This window comes from Diadema antillarum, unplaced genomic scaffold, assembly GCF_040938485.1.
Source record: "Diadema antillarum isolate AM-2024a unplaced genomic scaffold, OU_Dant_1.0 seq00000810_RagTag, whole genome shotgun sequence".
In the NCBI taxonomy this organism is placed as follows: Eukaryota; Metazoa; Echinodermata; class Echinoidea; order Diadematoida; family Diadematidae; genus Diadema; species Diadema antillarum.
Genome location: NW_027271690.1, coordinates 2686790 through 2703456, shown reverse-complemented (window position 1 = coordinate 2703456; position 16667 = coordinate 2686790). Strand labels below are relative to the sequence as shown.

General features: G+C 40.2%; 1 protein-coding gene across 1 annotated transcript in view; it reads left to right on the top strand.

Annotated features, from left to right (window-relative positions):
• Nucleotides 1-16667, top strand: part of LOC139739663 (uncharacterized) — a 65191-nt gene that overhangs the window by 3619 nt on the left and 44905 nt on the right. The gene's annotated exons all lie outside the window — the stretch shown is intronic.

Genomic DNA, 16667 nt, shown 5'->3' with positions numbered 1-16667 from the left:
AGCATTTGTATGCTAAATTCGAATTGCTCAAACGAAAAGCTTGTCAGTACAATCATGAGAAGGAAATTAATAGCTAAAAAAAAAAAGAAAAAAGAGAAAAAGAATTATAAAGAAATAAAAACAAAATGTGGAAGGATGGTTTTATCACTTTTTTTTAAAGGCATTTTCATCAATTTAAATGCAACCTAGTTTTCAATTTGATGGAATATCTTAGATATTGCTTGCCAAAAGAAGGGCAATTTGAAACACATTTGAAAACATGATCACCTTTCTGCAAGTACAATGTAGATAAACTTGTGCAATGCTGTTTTGAAATGTGTTTTTAAACAATATCTGAGCTGTCCAGGTCAACTTCCAGTATTTACACTGTATATGCACCGCTGGTTACAAAAAAGAATGCACCTTTCTAGTTGACCTCTACTTCCTTTGTAGTTCAAAGCAAAGCAGCAGTCAACATTTGAATCGCGATTATACATATTTATGATGGTTATGACTCGGCACCCAAAAATCACATTTTAAACCGTGTTCATTTGCATCTCAAAACATGTTTCGAAATATGATTCTCTCTCTCTCTCAAGTAAGATTTAATATAAATGTAGTGCTCTGTAATAGGGCAAATTATTTGTTTTTTAATAGAGGGCCCCATTTTCTCTCTCTTAAGAACACCAACAGGACCTTTTCTTAATCTACAGGATAGCACTGTGATCCCGTGGAGGTACAGTGTACAAGTGTTCATGGTACAGACTTGCAGTACATATTTTAATTGCCTCAGGATGAAAAAAAAGTAATTTAACAATACTCGGGACTGTTTATTAAAAAGGGCTACAAGTGTATGTGTGCATTGGTGGTCTTGATGCTACACATATTTGTACATCCATTATGATTGATATTTTTTCGGTGTTCTTTAAAATGTCCATGTACATGTACCACAAAGTATTCAGAATAAAAATTGTTGTTCTTTTTTAGCTCACCTGAGCCTTTGGCTCAGGTGAGCTATATTGCGATCGCTCTTTGTCCGTTGTGCGTCGTCCGTCGTGCGTAAACTTTTTACATTTTCATCTTCTTCTTGAGAACCCCATGACCGATTTTCCCCAAACTTGACAGGTAGCATCCCCAGGGGAATAGGATCTCAATTTGTTCAAATGGGCACCATGGCCCACCTGGGGGGGCCCCAGGGGGGCCCAAACACCCTAAAATTAAGGAATCTTTAAAAATCTTCTTCTCTAGAACCAGAAGTGATAGGGCTTAGTTGATACTATGAGTAAGTACATTGATGACTGTAGTTTCAAGTTTGTTCATGGGGGAATCAGGGGTGCCCCCCTTGGGACCCAGGGGAGGGGTCCTAATGGGGCCTAAATTGTACATTTTCATCTTCACTTTGAGATTGCCATGTCTGATTTTCACCAAACTTGGTATAACATCCCTAGGGGGATACATGTAGGATCTCAATTTGTTCAAATAGGCACCATGGCCCACCTGGGGGGCCCCCAGGGGGCCCAAACCCCCTAACGTTAAGGAATCTTTAAAAATCTTCTCTAGAACCAGAAGTGGTAGGGCTTAGATAACACTATGGGTATGAGTTAGTACATTGATGACTGTGGTTCCTGTGGTTTCAAGTTTGTTCATGGGGTTGGCGGAATCAGGGGTGCTTGATGATGTACAATGTAGCTTGATTGTGTAGTTTTACCCGAGGTGCGGAGATGTGTAGCTGGCAGTGGTTGTCATCATGGGCAAGTCCGAGCTATAAATTAGCTTCAAAACAACTTTGTGCTTATCACGTGAGGAGCTGCAGAAAATGTTTGTGATCACATTTTTTTTTTGTGGTGTTTCAGAAACTTGTTTCTAACCCTGTGATCAAAACAGCTTTGCATAATTATGAACTGCCCAAATGAAAGTTGTTCGGAAACCTTAAGTGAGTTGATAAACGCACCCCTCGATGCTCAGAAAAGAGCTCTGAGTTCTGAAATTGAGTCTTCTATCTCTGAACTGTACATTTACAATGTTACATTTGAGCGAAATCCTCTAATTTGAGAAGTACGTTGTGGAACAGCAGGATCTCTCAGACTAATAAATTATCACTTTATTCTTTTCTCTACACAATCTAGTTTGTATCCTGTAATAGTGCCCGATGATGCAATTTGTTCATGCAGTGTATTTTAAGGAGAGCTTCATATTCTTGCTAAATCCAGAATGCTGTGAAACCAACAAATGAATGTACTCTTCAGTCCTACTGTGCTGACAGGGTAAACAATATTTTTGGCAATGACAATGCAGGAAGGAATTATCTAAATATAACATTGGCGCACGACTCATCCATCATCGATGGACAAACATGTGTTTGAGCTGGTGACAGACCACAATATTCCTGGCCATGTCCACAGAAATGACTTGGTGTTTATTCAGTGTAGAATATTTATTACCAGTCTCTCGGTTAGGGGCTGCAGTCTCTAAAGCAGGCCCCTTTAGAAGAGATTGTGATCATACTATTCAAATAGGGAAAAAACAGTATACATGTACAACATGTACAATGTAGTATATGTTGACAGAATGAAATACACAACAAAAGTTCCATCCTGTATCACAAGCAGAAGTGTATACATTTGTATAATAGCAAATTTTGCTCAACATTGCATGCATTGGAACATTGAATCCATAGTGTCTGTGTGGAAAATCTTAAAATTTGTTGTCAAATTGTTTACAGTCTGTATAGGATTTATGTGCTGTGTTTGATATTTAATTGTCATGATCATTGAGATTATCTTTACCCTGTGGATTACTGAGTCTGTTCATCACATAATTGTTCTTTAATACTGTGAATGAATTTAGATATGATGTCCTTCATACACTAGATGAGTTCTTTATTGCCAAAAATACAATTGTATATGACATGAAATTGAATAAATTGTTTTTCTTTCACAATCAAGAAAACAGAATGACATTAATCTGAGAGGATAAGTTTGCTATGAGACCTCCAGGGATGCCAAGTTCAAAAAAATTTTCATAACTCAGCATCTCGGCATGCGAATGTGCGCGCGAGCGAGGGTGTGGGAGGGTTTTTTTCCCCCTGTGGCCTCCCACGGTAGGGAGCTTTCTCAATTTTTAGCTCTTAATGGTGCGATCAGGTGCATACTTAGGTTGACTATTTTTTACTTATTTTGAAAGATTGTCACAAAATTGTACACACTAGTAGTTATGTACAGGTATGTTGTACTGCATGCATGATTGTTTTAATGTGTATGTACACAGGTTGACCAGATTAATGGAGAACATTCTATGTGGTATAAATATAGTACATACAGGCTGACCAGATAAGTGGAGAATTTTCTAGGTGGTATACAATGTAGCTATACAGTACATGCATGTAACAGGAAATACATTATAGCTCACTCAATCTAGAATGATTTCACCCATTCCAGAAAGTTCTGGGAAGTGCTAACATATTTGGCTGAGTGAGGCACTGTCCCTGTAGCCCAATGTGATTGGTAGTTATTCTTGGCAGTGATGTTTTGTACATAGTTAGGCAGTGAGTCATCCAGGTTTCCTGGAACTTAGACTGGCTAGTAGGTTGGAGAGAGTTATAGAATGTGCTAGAAGGGGTGAATAGATAGTATATAAGCTAGAGAAATTCTGCAGTAGGCAGAGTACCCAACACCTCTGCTCTGAGAGTTACGTCACTTCTGGCTCTGAAGCGACTTGTTATAGTCAGTCCTGTGTTACCTGCTGACCTGTTATGTTTGTGGAGATACTTGGCTTGGGAGACATTTTTGCCTGCAGAGAATTAATGTGCCTTCATTGGACTCCATATTTTAATGTCAATGGACATTGCTACGGCAAAGCTGTGACGGGCTGGATTCATAGCTGGACAATATAAAGTGAATCATCATTCAACGCATCAACTGGACGTGGTCGTCACAACATTTGGACTCTGCACGTTTCGCCGTGGACGTATATCGTGGATTTTACCCCGGATCTACACCGTGGACTATTGTAACCTGTGCCTCTGGATTTACGTCGCAGGAATCATTCATCGGTGCATCGCAGATCATTCATTTGTGCATCGAACATCATATCTGGACACTACCAGGGAACTGTAGCGACTTTGTGATAGTTTGGATGCATGTAAGTGATCCCATTACCGATTTGTAATTGTTTCTATTGATCATTGTTGTACTGATATGACGCCGATTACCAGTCTGTACCCACAATATTACTGTTAATAAACCGCCTGAACATCAGTTGATTGTTTCTTTTGTGCGATCATTCTCGGAGTGATTTTGGTCGTAACAAAATTGGGGGCTTGGGTCCGGGAATTGAATTTAAAGCCAAAACTTAGAATTTGGAACGTTCCGGAAGCCAGAATATTGGTACAGACAAAATACCAGTTGAGTTGATTGTTCAATTGTATATTGTGTGTAATACAGTGTGACAATGTCAATCAGTACAATGGATGTTCAGGCATTTGTTCAGAGGACAGATTTGTCCCTCAAAGATTTGCAAAGGTTACGCAAATGTGATTTGACTGCTATTGCACAGCATTTGAATGTTGATGTTCCACAAGGTGTAAGAAAGTCAGAAATTATTGACTTAGTAGCTGGTCACATGGAGCTCAAAGAAGAAATTCATACTCCTGATCAAGCTCAAATTTCAGATCAGACACGGCTTGAGCTTGCTAAATTGCAAATGAAGGAGAAAGAAATGGAAATGGAGAAAGAGAAGATGAGATTGGAAAGAGAGAGGGAGAAAGAACAAAAAGAACTGGAAATGAAGAAACTTGAAATGGAACAGAAGAAATTTGAAGTGGAGCAGCAACTGAAATTGCGTGAGATGGAATTGACTCATGCACAAACTGTTGGAAATCGTGAAAGGGCTCCCTCTGAATTTGATTTGGCCAAGAACATTCGATTGGTGCCAAAGTTTGAAGAAAACAGAGTTGATGCATATTTTGTGTCATTTGAGAAGGTGGCTAACAGTTTGAACTGGCCACAGGAATTCTGGCCCTTGCTCCTTCAAAGTGTGTTTGTCGGCAAAGCAGCTGATGTGTACTCATCTCTCTCTGAAGAGCAATCACGTGACTATGCTACAGTCAAGAAGGCAGTGTTGAATGCTTATGAGTTGGTGCCAGAGGCATACAGACACAAGTTCAGAAATTCGTACCGCAAACCAGGCCAGACACATGTTGAGTTTGCTCGTGAAAAAGAAATGATGTTTGATAGGTGGTACAGATCCCTGAAAGTGGATCAGGACTTTGATAACCTACGTGAGGTTGTTCTCTTGGAAGAATTCAAAAAGAGTGTTGCTTTCAGTGTGAGGTCACATTTGGATGATCACAAAGTGACAAGTTTGCATAAAGCAGCCTTGATGGCTGATGAGTATGAGCTGACCCACAGAAATGACAACAGACCACCTTTCAGGAATTTCTCTGGAAATAAGAGAGACAAAAATCAGTCGAGCAGTCCAAAGAATGCTGGTTCTGAAAAAGGCACGAGTTCTGAAACTTCATCGGCACCAAAGCCTCAATCTGACAAAGGGTCCAGTACAAGTGCAAATGTAATCAAATGTTTTCACTGTAACAAGACAGGGCACGTAAAGTCACAGTGTTGGAAGTTGCAAAACAAAACAAAGAAGGACTTGGGATTTGTCATGTCAAAAAGTGTCCTACCAGAAAACAGTGTCCCGTTCAGTGAAACACAGGCCGTTGAAAGTCAATCTCCCAAATTCAAAGATAGGCTGAAGCAGGTGGATGAGAGCTATCGTAGCTTTTTGTTTGATGGTGAGGTGACCCCATGTACCTCTGGTGAGGCAGGTAAGCCAGTGGTCATCCTGCGGGATACGGGGGCCTCTCAGTCGTTGATGGTGGATGGTGGTATGACTTTTCCACCAGATAGTGCAGTGAATGCAAAAGTCTTGATTCAGACTGTTGATGGCAGTTATATGTCAGTACCACTGTATAGAGTGGATTTGAAGTGTGACCTAGTTTCTGGTCCTGTGACTGTTGGAGTTGTTCCTGAGTTGCCCATGGCAGGCATTGACTTCTTGTTGGGGAATGACTTGGCTGGGGATAAGGTGGTTGTGTCTCCAGTTGTTTCGGATAAACCAGTGGTGGTTGCTGAAACTGAGCAGTTGCAGGAGGAGTTTCCTGGGATTTTCCCAGATTGTGTTGTGACTAGGTCTCAGGCTCGTAGAGCTGTTCAAGATGATGCGGATTCTGTTGATGTGGAGGAGAATTCCGGTGTTTGGTTGGCAGAAACCTTTTTCAAGGATTTGAATGATGGGGTTGCTGTATTAGGCTCCGAGGCTAACAGTGATGGGCTGTTTAGCAAGTCTTCCTTGGTTGAAGCACAGCAGGCAGACTCTGAGTTGAAAGGCTTGTCTCAGACGGCATGTTCTGAGGCTGAGGCTGAAAAGGTCCCTGAGTGCTATTATGTCAAAGATGGCATTTTGATGAGGAAGTGGAGACCTCCCCATAGGCCAGCTGATGAGGATTGGACGGTGGTCCGTCAAGTTGTTGTCCCTCCTAGTTACCGCGGTGAGATCTTGAGGATTGCTCACGAGTTACCTGTTGGCGGCCATTTAGGCGTCAGAAAGACAAAGGATCGGATCATGAGGCATTTTTATTGGCCGGGGTTGAATGTGGATGTGGCTGAGTTTTGCAAGACTTGTCACACATGTCAGGTGGCTGGTAAACCACAGCATTCGGTGAAGCCGGCGCCATTGATTCCGATTCCTGCGTTTGAAGAACCATTCAGTCGGGTTCTAGTCGACTGTGTTGGACCTTTGCCTAGGACTAGGTCGGGTCACAAGTACCTCTTGACAATCATGGATATGTCTACACGGTTTCCAGAGGCTATCCCATTGAGAAATATCACTGCTAAGACTGTGGTAGATGCTCTAGTGCAGTTTTTCACTAGGTATGGGTTGCCCAAGGAAGTGCAGTCTGACCAAGGGTCAAATTTCATGTCAGGCATATTTCAAGAGGTGATGTATCGTTTGGGTGTGAAGCAGCTGAAGTCGTCAGCTTATCATCCCCAATCCCAAGGTGCGTTGGAGCGCTACCACCAGACCCTAAAGACAATGATTAGGGCGTTCTGTGAGGAGTATCCCGAGGATTGGGATAAGGGCATCCCTTTCCTGCTGTTTGCAACGAGGGACTCCCCAAATGAGTCGACGGGTTTCAGCCCATTTGAGTTGGTGTACGGTCATGAAGTTAGGGGCCCACTGAAGCTCATCAAAGAGAAATTCATGACTGAGGATGATGAGGTCCACCTACTTGACTACGTGTCAAAGTTTCGTGAAAGGCTTTCAAAGGCTTGTGAGGTAGCTAGGGAACACTTGAAAGTGTCACAAGACTCTATGAAGAAAAAGGCAGACAAAAATGCCAAAGCCCGAACTTTCAACCCAGGTGACAAAGTTCTTGTACTGCTGCCCATACAAGGTGAACCACTGAAAGCCAAGTTCAGTGGCCCATACAGTGTCAAAAAGAAACTCAATGATGTGAACTATGTGATCAGTACGCCAAACAGACGCAAAGATCAGAGGGTGTGTCATGTAAACATGCTGAAAGAGTACTATGAGAGAAAGGCTAGTCAGCCGGTAGGCGTAGCTCAGGTGGTAGTAGAAGAAGTAGATGAAGAGGGAGAAGCTCGAGATGAGAATGGAAGTGAGCCCTCTAGTGCCAGGTTGTCTAACTCAGAGATGTTAGGGAAAGTAGATGAGGCACTGAACTACCTACCTGAAAATCAGAGGAAAGATGTGACTAGTCTGTTACACGAGTACGAAGAATTGTGTAAGGACAAGCCAGGCTGCACCCCTCTGGCTGTACATGATGTCGATGTAGGAGATGCTGACCCTATCAAGCAAAACCCTTACAGACTAAACCCAAGCAAACTGCAAAAAGTAAGGGAAGAGGTTCAATACATGCTAGACAATGACATAATAGAACCGAGTAAAAGCAGTTGGAGCTCCCCAATCGTCATGGTACCCAAACCGGATGGGTCTCAAAGATTCTGTATTGATTACCGCAAGGTAAACGCCGTGACGAAAACAGACTCTTTCCCCATTCCCAGACTAGAAGACTGCATTGACAGGGTCGGAAATTCTGCATATGTCAGTAAAATAGACCTTCTAAAGGGATACTGGCAGGTACCCTTGACCGACAAAGCCAGAGAGATTTCTGCCTTTGCTACACCAGATGGCTTGTTCCAATGCAAAGTAATGCCATTCGGCATGAAAAATGCTCCAGCCACCTTCCAACGGCTGACAAACCAAATCATTGCCGGACTTGACCACTGTGTAGTATACATTGATGACATCCTTGTGTATAGTGACACGTGGGGGGAGCACATTACACACTTGCGGCAACTTTTTGATCGACTCAGGGAGGCCGGATTGGTGATTAATCTGGCAAAGAGTGAATTTGCAAAGGCCAAAGTGGTGTATCTCGGGCATGTAGTCGGTCAGGGACAAGTATTGCCAAGAGAAGCCAAGGTAGAGGCTATACTAGGCTTTCCCATCCCCCAATCCAAGAAGGAGTTGCTCAGATTTCTGGGCATGGCTGGTTTCTACAGGAAATTTGTACCGAATTTCAGCACTGTAGTCACCCCCCTAACAAACCTGCTGAAGGGCAAGGCAAAGTACACCTGGACTGATGAGTGTCAAAGAGCCTTCGAGAAACTAAAGGCAGTCCTTGCTAATGAGCCTGTTTTGGCAGCTCCTGACTTCGCAAAGCCATTCAAGGTGGCAATAGATGCTAGCGATGTAGGAGTAGGAGCGGTTTTGCTCCAAGAAGATGAAGAAGGCACTGAACGACCAGTTAGCTACTTCTCCAAAAAATTGAACGCATACCAGAAGAAGTACTCCACAATTGAGAAGGAGGCTCTCAGTCTCATCCTTGCCCTCCAACAATACGAAGTGTACTTGACAAATAGCAAAGGGGAGATCACGGTCTATACTGACCACAACCCCTTGGTCTTTTTAGACCGGTTCAAAATGAAGAACAACAGGTTGTTCAGATGGAGCATGATGACGCAGCCATATGCACTCAAAATCAAACATGTGGCAGGCAAAAACAATGTAATTGCCGACGCTCTGTCAAGAGTGTAACATGAAGAGAGTATCAAAGGTGAAAAGTTTTCACCGCATATCATTTCCAGTGTATGTGTTTAGCATATTCATTAATGTGTGCAAAACAGTTTGATATGATTATATAAGCTCCGAGAATCCAAGCAATATCATTGTAAATAGTATCCATGAAAAGAGAACATGGAATTAATACAGCTATCCAAAAGGCATGTGATAGTATGTGATTATTGTTGCTTGACTTGGACTTTACCTCACATTCGTTGCAAATAACAATGAGAAATTGTGAAGGTAAAAGAAACCCTTGCTACAGCAAGGCTTTCTTTTTCCCATGGGGGATGGTGTCACAAAATTGTACACACTAGTAGTTATGTACAGGTATGTTGTACTGCATGCATGATTGTTTTAATGTGTATGTACACAGGTTGACCAGATTAATGGAGAACATTCTATGTGGTATAAATATAGTACATACAGGCTGACCAGATAAGTGGAGAATTTTCTAGGTGGTATACAATGTAGCTATACAGTACATGCATGTAACAGGAAATACATTATAGCTCACTCAATCTAGAATGATTTCACCCATTCCAGAAAGTTCTGGGAAGTGCTAACATATTTGGCTGAGTGAGGCACTGTCCCTGTAGCCCAATGTGATTGGTAGTTATTCTTGGCAGTGATGTTTTGTACATAGTTAGGCAGTGAGTCATCCAGGTTTCCTGGAACTTAGACTGGCTAGTAGGTTGGAGAGAGTTATAGAATGTGCTAGAAGGGGTGAATAGATAGTATATAAGCTAGAGAAATTCTGCAGTAGGCAGAGTACCCAACACCTCTGCTCTGAGAGTTACGTCACTTCTGGCTCTGAAGCGACTTGTTATAGTCAGTCCTGTGTTACCTGCTGACCTGTTATGTTTGTGGAGATACTTGGCTTGGGAGACATTTTTGCCTGCAGAGAATTAATGTGCCTTCATTGGACTCCATATTTTAATGTCAATGGACATTGCTACGGCAAAGCTGTGACGGGCTGGATTCATAGCTGGACAATATAAAGTGAATCATCATTCAACGCATCAACTGGACGTGGTCGTCACAACATTTGGACTCTGCACGTTTCGCCGTGGACGTATATCGTGGATTTTACCCCGGATCTACACCGTGGACTATTGTAACCTGTGCCTCTGGATTTACGTCGCAGGAATCATTCATCGGTGCATCGCAGATCATTCATTTGTGCATCGAACATCATATCTGGACACTACCAGGGAACTGTAGCGACTTTGTGATAGTTTGGATGCATGTAAGTGATCCCATTACCGATTTGTAATTGTTTCTATTGATCATTGTTGTACTGATATGACGCCGATTACCAGTCTGTACCCACAATATTACTGTTAATAAACCGCCTGAACATCAGTTGATTGTTTCTTTTGTGCGATCATTCTCGGAGTGATTTTGGTCGTAACAAGATAAAAGGGAAATATTCCTTCAATTGCAACTATCCCTTTGCTAGTAATCTTTTGAGCTATGCTCCTTATTATAGGCCCAAGTTGCAGACTTCGCCCGATGCGTGAGAAAAATGGGTGTCATGCGTGAGATCGTGAGATGGCCCCTAAATGCTTGAGTCTCACGCAGAATGCGTGAGACTTGGTAGCTCTGGACCCCAAATTTGGAGGAAACAGATAAACGACACCTGTTGGAATGTGGTCCGTTTCAATAGTCTTCCTACTGTAGATCAACAGAAGCTGCCAAATCAGAGAGAGATACCAGTTTTGCTTTGAATCTTCTGAATTATGTGCAAGTTTGCATTTTAATAGTTTAGCCTATCAGTCACCTAGTGTACTGTATACGCTATAATTTTCGCGTACATAAATTTTCGCGAATTGCCGATGTCACACATTTTCGCGAGTGGTTAAATTCGCGATTGGGGGACCAGAAAAAATATAAAGTGGCAAAGAAAGTGTGAATTTTACTAGCGTATAAGAATGAAACTAGTTATACACTGCATGAAAAAGACTTGCCAAACTCTGCGAACTAGTAAGTTAGAATTCAACATTTTTGAAGTGGTTAAGTCCATTGCGCTAGATTTCTGACGAGTGGTCTCCTTGCGATAATGGATTGGCTCTCTACAGTATTCGTAAGTAGACGTGGACGTGCGTAAACAAGCTTAGCCAGTATGGTCTGTTCGGTAAGCCGTGACATGGTATTCTAGTACACCTGTACTGAAATATGTTCGTATCATCAAGGCAAGGGATTCATTTTGGAAGGTAATATTTTCGTGTGTTGTTAATTTCGCGAATAGCTCCCGACTCGCGAAATTCGCGAAAATAAAACCCCCGCGAAATATATAGCGTATACAGTATTGTATTTACCTTGTAGTTCTTTCACAAGCAGTTTTTAGACAGAGATAGAGAGTTCCGTGTTCAAAAGTACAGTGTATCTGTACCGGTACGTAATAGCACTGCACTACAGATGTTATTTTAAAATTGAAATCAAGGATTCCCTGAACATATGTGACCCTGCACCTCAAAACAAACAAAAAGTCGCCAGACATGAATTTTTAGTTAAGACCATATTCTGAAAGAGCAGACTTTAAGCTTTAAAATGATGTATAACTCAATTCAAATGGACTCTCCTAACCTACATTGGAAAGACAGCACAAACTCAGGAAAAGTGTGAACTGAGAAAAGAGGCTCTGAAGTACAGTGTCTATTCAAGCGCTTAATCTTTACCAAACCGTGCTGGCTGTGCGATGAATGGGACAAAAAACAGGAAGTAAACCACCAGAGTAACAACAATGAAGGGATTATCACATTAAAGTGAAATTAAGCATGCCTCATTAACACATTCTGTCCATAATTAATGCCAACTTTCAAAGCAGTAGCTCTATCCTTTCAAAAGTTATTAGAGTTGGAAGTGAAGAGTGTGGACAAGGTTTTTTCAGAAATGAAAAAGGGATTCAAAGACACACCTAATCACACTATTCTACTAAAAATGTGCGAGATAAACTGCTAAAAAACACACTTTCCTGCCCGTTTTATGATACCAAATTTTAGCATAATGTAAAGAAGACCCGCTCTTTCAGAAAATATGAAAAAGTCAAGTTCGGCTAGGTTGACCCATTTTACTTATTTTCAGTCCTCGCGCAAAATCAGTGTGTGCGACTTTATGTTCGTTTTGAGGTGCACGGTCACATATTGAATCAGAAGAGATTAAAAGGTCAGTCACAATACCAGTCAAGAGTCAACCCAATTTATACCACATCATGCAATTCTGCGTGTCCTGTTTAAAAGAACTTCATTCAAAGCATGCATTTCATATTAAAACACTTTGGCATGTTAATTGCAGTACAAGCACGTACTGTACATTAATGATGGTTCCATTGTTTTGTCCAGGCCATGTGGATGTACAGTAATTAATCCTATTTGGTTTGCCTGGGTGCTTCAAGCTTTTTCTAGAGCTCTATACTTTTTATAGACACTCTCTTTGGCCTGTTGCCATCTTCCATACACTACATTCAGACGTTGGACAGACCCCACAATTGCAACTTTCGATTCACTTTCGGAAGGGGTTTCAGACAAGTTTACAGTCCGCTACCGAGCAAAATATGGTCTTGCTACAGATGCATGTTTTGAATGGCATTGCAGACAAGCGTATAATCTTTATTCATTTTTTATTTTTAGTCTGGTAATCACATTTATGACATGCATGAAACTCACATTTTAATACTATGCAACCTTGTACATTGTACAGTAGCTCTACACTGTGCCTGTGTACATCAAATGTTGTGAAATTGAGACGAGAGGCCCTGGCCTTGTACTGTTTATAAACAACATTAAAATTGTTTAATACCAAGGCCTTGTCCTACAGCGTGTTTAGAGTTGCGATTGATTCATAGGTCTTATAGAACATACAGATATTACAGATGCTGTAAAGATAGCATTATGGATTCAAATCAAACGTAAGTCTGGCAATCATTCTCAACTTTGAAGTTGTTGTCAAATCCATTTTATGATATAAAGGGTGCATTTCATATCACAACTTTTTGTACCAGAATCACAAATAATCTATGTTTACAATGTGATTCATCATACAAATTTAGAATATCCTGAGAATGCGAGGGTCTTTTTTTTTTGTTCCGTTTGTTCAGCTGTCAATTGTTTCTTGTTTTGGAATCAACAATTGGAAATTACCATGTGCACAATGCTTCTTGAGTGTTCATTTACAATATGCTGGGAGTAACCATTTACGAAGGCTTTAAAGTGATAAATGAAACTGCACTTTACTGTAACACCATTAAATTTCAAATAAAACATAGAGAAGCACTCTATTAGAGAGCAGACCTCTGCCAAGCTCTACTCTAAAATGTAAAAAATGCGCAGCTTGACCTCCTTTCCGTTCATTGACCCTACATGTACCTGGCAAGATAGAAAAATCCTTCATACAGTAGATCCATAGAAATTTCTGAATCACTACCAAATTTTAATCATCTGTTCCTTGTGCCATTCTCAGCCTTTCCAATAAGTTTCATCCAAATCCGTTCACAACTTGTATTCAAAGAATTATTGTGCACACGGACAAACCGACCAACCAACCAGTATTAACAAACAAACCAACGGTAATGAAAACATCACCTCCTCCCCTGGCAGAGGTAACAATCTACACGTAGTATAGAAAGAAAGCTGTTGATACGTGTATAAAATTCAAAGTGAATTTCTGCAGCAGTATATTAAACTGCTTTTTGTTTTTGTCCAGTAGAATGTGCACATTGATATCCAACACAAGTGTTCTACAATGACTGTTATTGCACACCATGGATGCTAAGATTTACCTTTCACCACTAAATATACACTATGATTGTAAATCTAATACATTGTTTGTATTTTGAAAGAGGAAATGGGACCTTTGCAGAAATTGTGTGCGTGTGAACAGACTGCACTGTATCCTGTTAGGTTTGGTCTTGCCCTGATGAAGGTCAAACTGTGTCAACTTTCAGATTCAAGACTTCGCCCCGTTATATGCAAACTGTGAATTGGTTCCCTGCATGTTTTCCTTTGATTGATCTGTGATACTGAAAGACCAATACAAGAATTGCACCTGAGGGGATTTCCCCCTGACACTGGATGACGATGGCGTGGTCCCATGTATTGTGCTCCTATGGGGCAAGACTGTTGAATAGATGCATTGAAGCAATTCACATTGTTTAGTGGCACACTGAGCACGTACAGTGTACATGTATACACTGTACGCTACTGTATGTCCCTGTATCCTCCCAGTCAGTAGGCTTACTGTTGGTCTCACATCAGGAGATGAAATGGAACAGCCCAAGCCCCAAACAAAGAAGATCAATGACAATAAATTGGGGGACTGCTTTATATACTATAAATACTATACATTATACTATGCTATAATACTATATACTATACATTATACTATACTACAATACTATATAATATACACTTGTACTAAGTACTGTAAAAGTGGAAACTTTCGCGGTGTTGAAATTTTCGCGCATTTCGCGCAACCAGAAACTAGCGCGAAAATAAAAGCCCGCGAATATTTTTGCTTGCCATATGTTCCTGTGCGTGACGTCTTGATTCCGCGGAATTAAAAACATGCAAAACTCTTCTCACCCAGCCAAGCGTGAAAAATTAGTCGCGTGAAAATATCCACTTTATATGGGATGTAAAGCCTTACCAGCTTGATGAAGACAATTGCAGGTGTGGCTGATTAGGATGAGTCCCTACTCTACAAAGTACAATGCATACATCATAAAAGACGCCTGACATAATATAATGTACAGGTATTTAAAAAAAGTAACCAAAAAAAAAAATCTTAAATTCCGAGTGCACCTAGTTAAAGCATTATCTTTGTGCAGGAAAAATAGAAAGTAGAAAATGCATTAATTATCATACATGTATTTGAGTGGTGAAACAAAATTTGTATTAAGTGAATGACCTCTGAGTGGAGTTTGAGCAGAAATAAACACACACACACACACACACACACACACACACAAATACAAAACAACCTTTGCAAATCATTGGACTAAAGAACAAGTTAGTTTTGATACTTACATGTATACACAGTATAACATGTATGTATCATAATGTGCATTGTAGAAATTTTAATTAAACACAGAAGACTAATTCTTTCTATACTGACGTTGTGTGTTTCATGGAGTGTTCTGTTAAATTAAATTATTTTATTCTTCACATTGAATATTGGCCTATTGAAGTGAGACCTACAAACTATTTGTAGCACACAGCACATTTTCTTCCAAGATTTAAATGAGAAAGCAATAAAGGGCTCATCTTTATAAAAATTATTGTCACCACATACAAGTACAATGGGAACATACTTTCATACTTTTGTGTGGGAACAGTTTTGAATGCCACGTACTGTTGTTTTGCAAGTCGGCAGTTCTATGGCATCACTCACACTATAAATTCATTACATGGAAATTACAAAAGATACACTATTTCGTCCAATTTACCATACCTACATCGTAGACATGTAATGTTTGCACAGGCATTTGGAGATATTTGTGGTGAGTCTGCTTTGCACACTAATTAGGGCTTCACAATTCAGCTCAATCAGTACACTGAAAAATTCATGTAATGGCAAAGACATTGATAATGGTTATACTGTAAGCCAGCAGTTTTCCGCAGAAGTTACAGTATTATGAACAGTTTCTGTACAAATGATGTACATGTGGCAAATCATCATGAAAATTCACGCAGCACAACAGGACAGTATCGCGTGTTATGAGCTGTGTATGAGATATGCTACAACAATGGGGTAATCAGTTTTGCATTACAGCTACAGAAGTAGGTACTTGTAAACTGGAAACTAATTTCTAGAAGAATATTAAAGTATCTTACAGTATGTTTAAGAGCTGTTCAATAACTTTAATACACGTACATGTACAATGAATTTGATAGTATGATGAATATGAGTGCCCATAAACTGTAATACATATACAATGATTGTCTGTTAAAATATTCTGTCTAGTTGTAAAAAAAAAAAAATCACATTGTAATTTACCATCGATGAAACATTTGATTTTGTTTTTCCCAGAAGAGAGAGAGAGAGAGAGAGAGGGGGGGGGGGGGGTAGGAGGCTTTACTTGACAATTGATTTCACAGTATCTATAGTACAAATAAATATTAAAGCTATCTGTTCTGAATTTGAACAAGCTATAATATTTAAAGGGATAGTACAGTTTTGGTTGAAATGAGAATTAGGCTTTTAAATTTTTGCAAGATACCAAGAAAACACTTATGATATAGTACAGAGCCTACCGTTTTAAGAGGACTTCAAAGTTTATTTGATGAAAATCGGGTTTGGAATAACTGAAACATCCAAAACCAAAGTAAAACAAAGCGATCGTTACAAAGTGTGGGTCCCACACTCTACTAGAATCGTTCTTTTTTGGATATCTTGGCCATTTCAAAACCAATTTTTATCAAATTAACATTGAATTCCTCATAAAATTGCATGCTCTTTCATATTTCATATGAGATTTCTCATTATCTCACTTAAAAATGTTAGAAACCTGAAATTAGGTCTCAACCAGAACTGTACGATCCCTT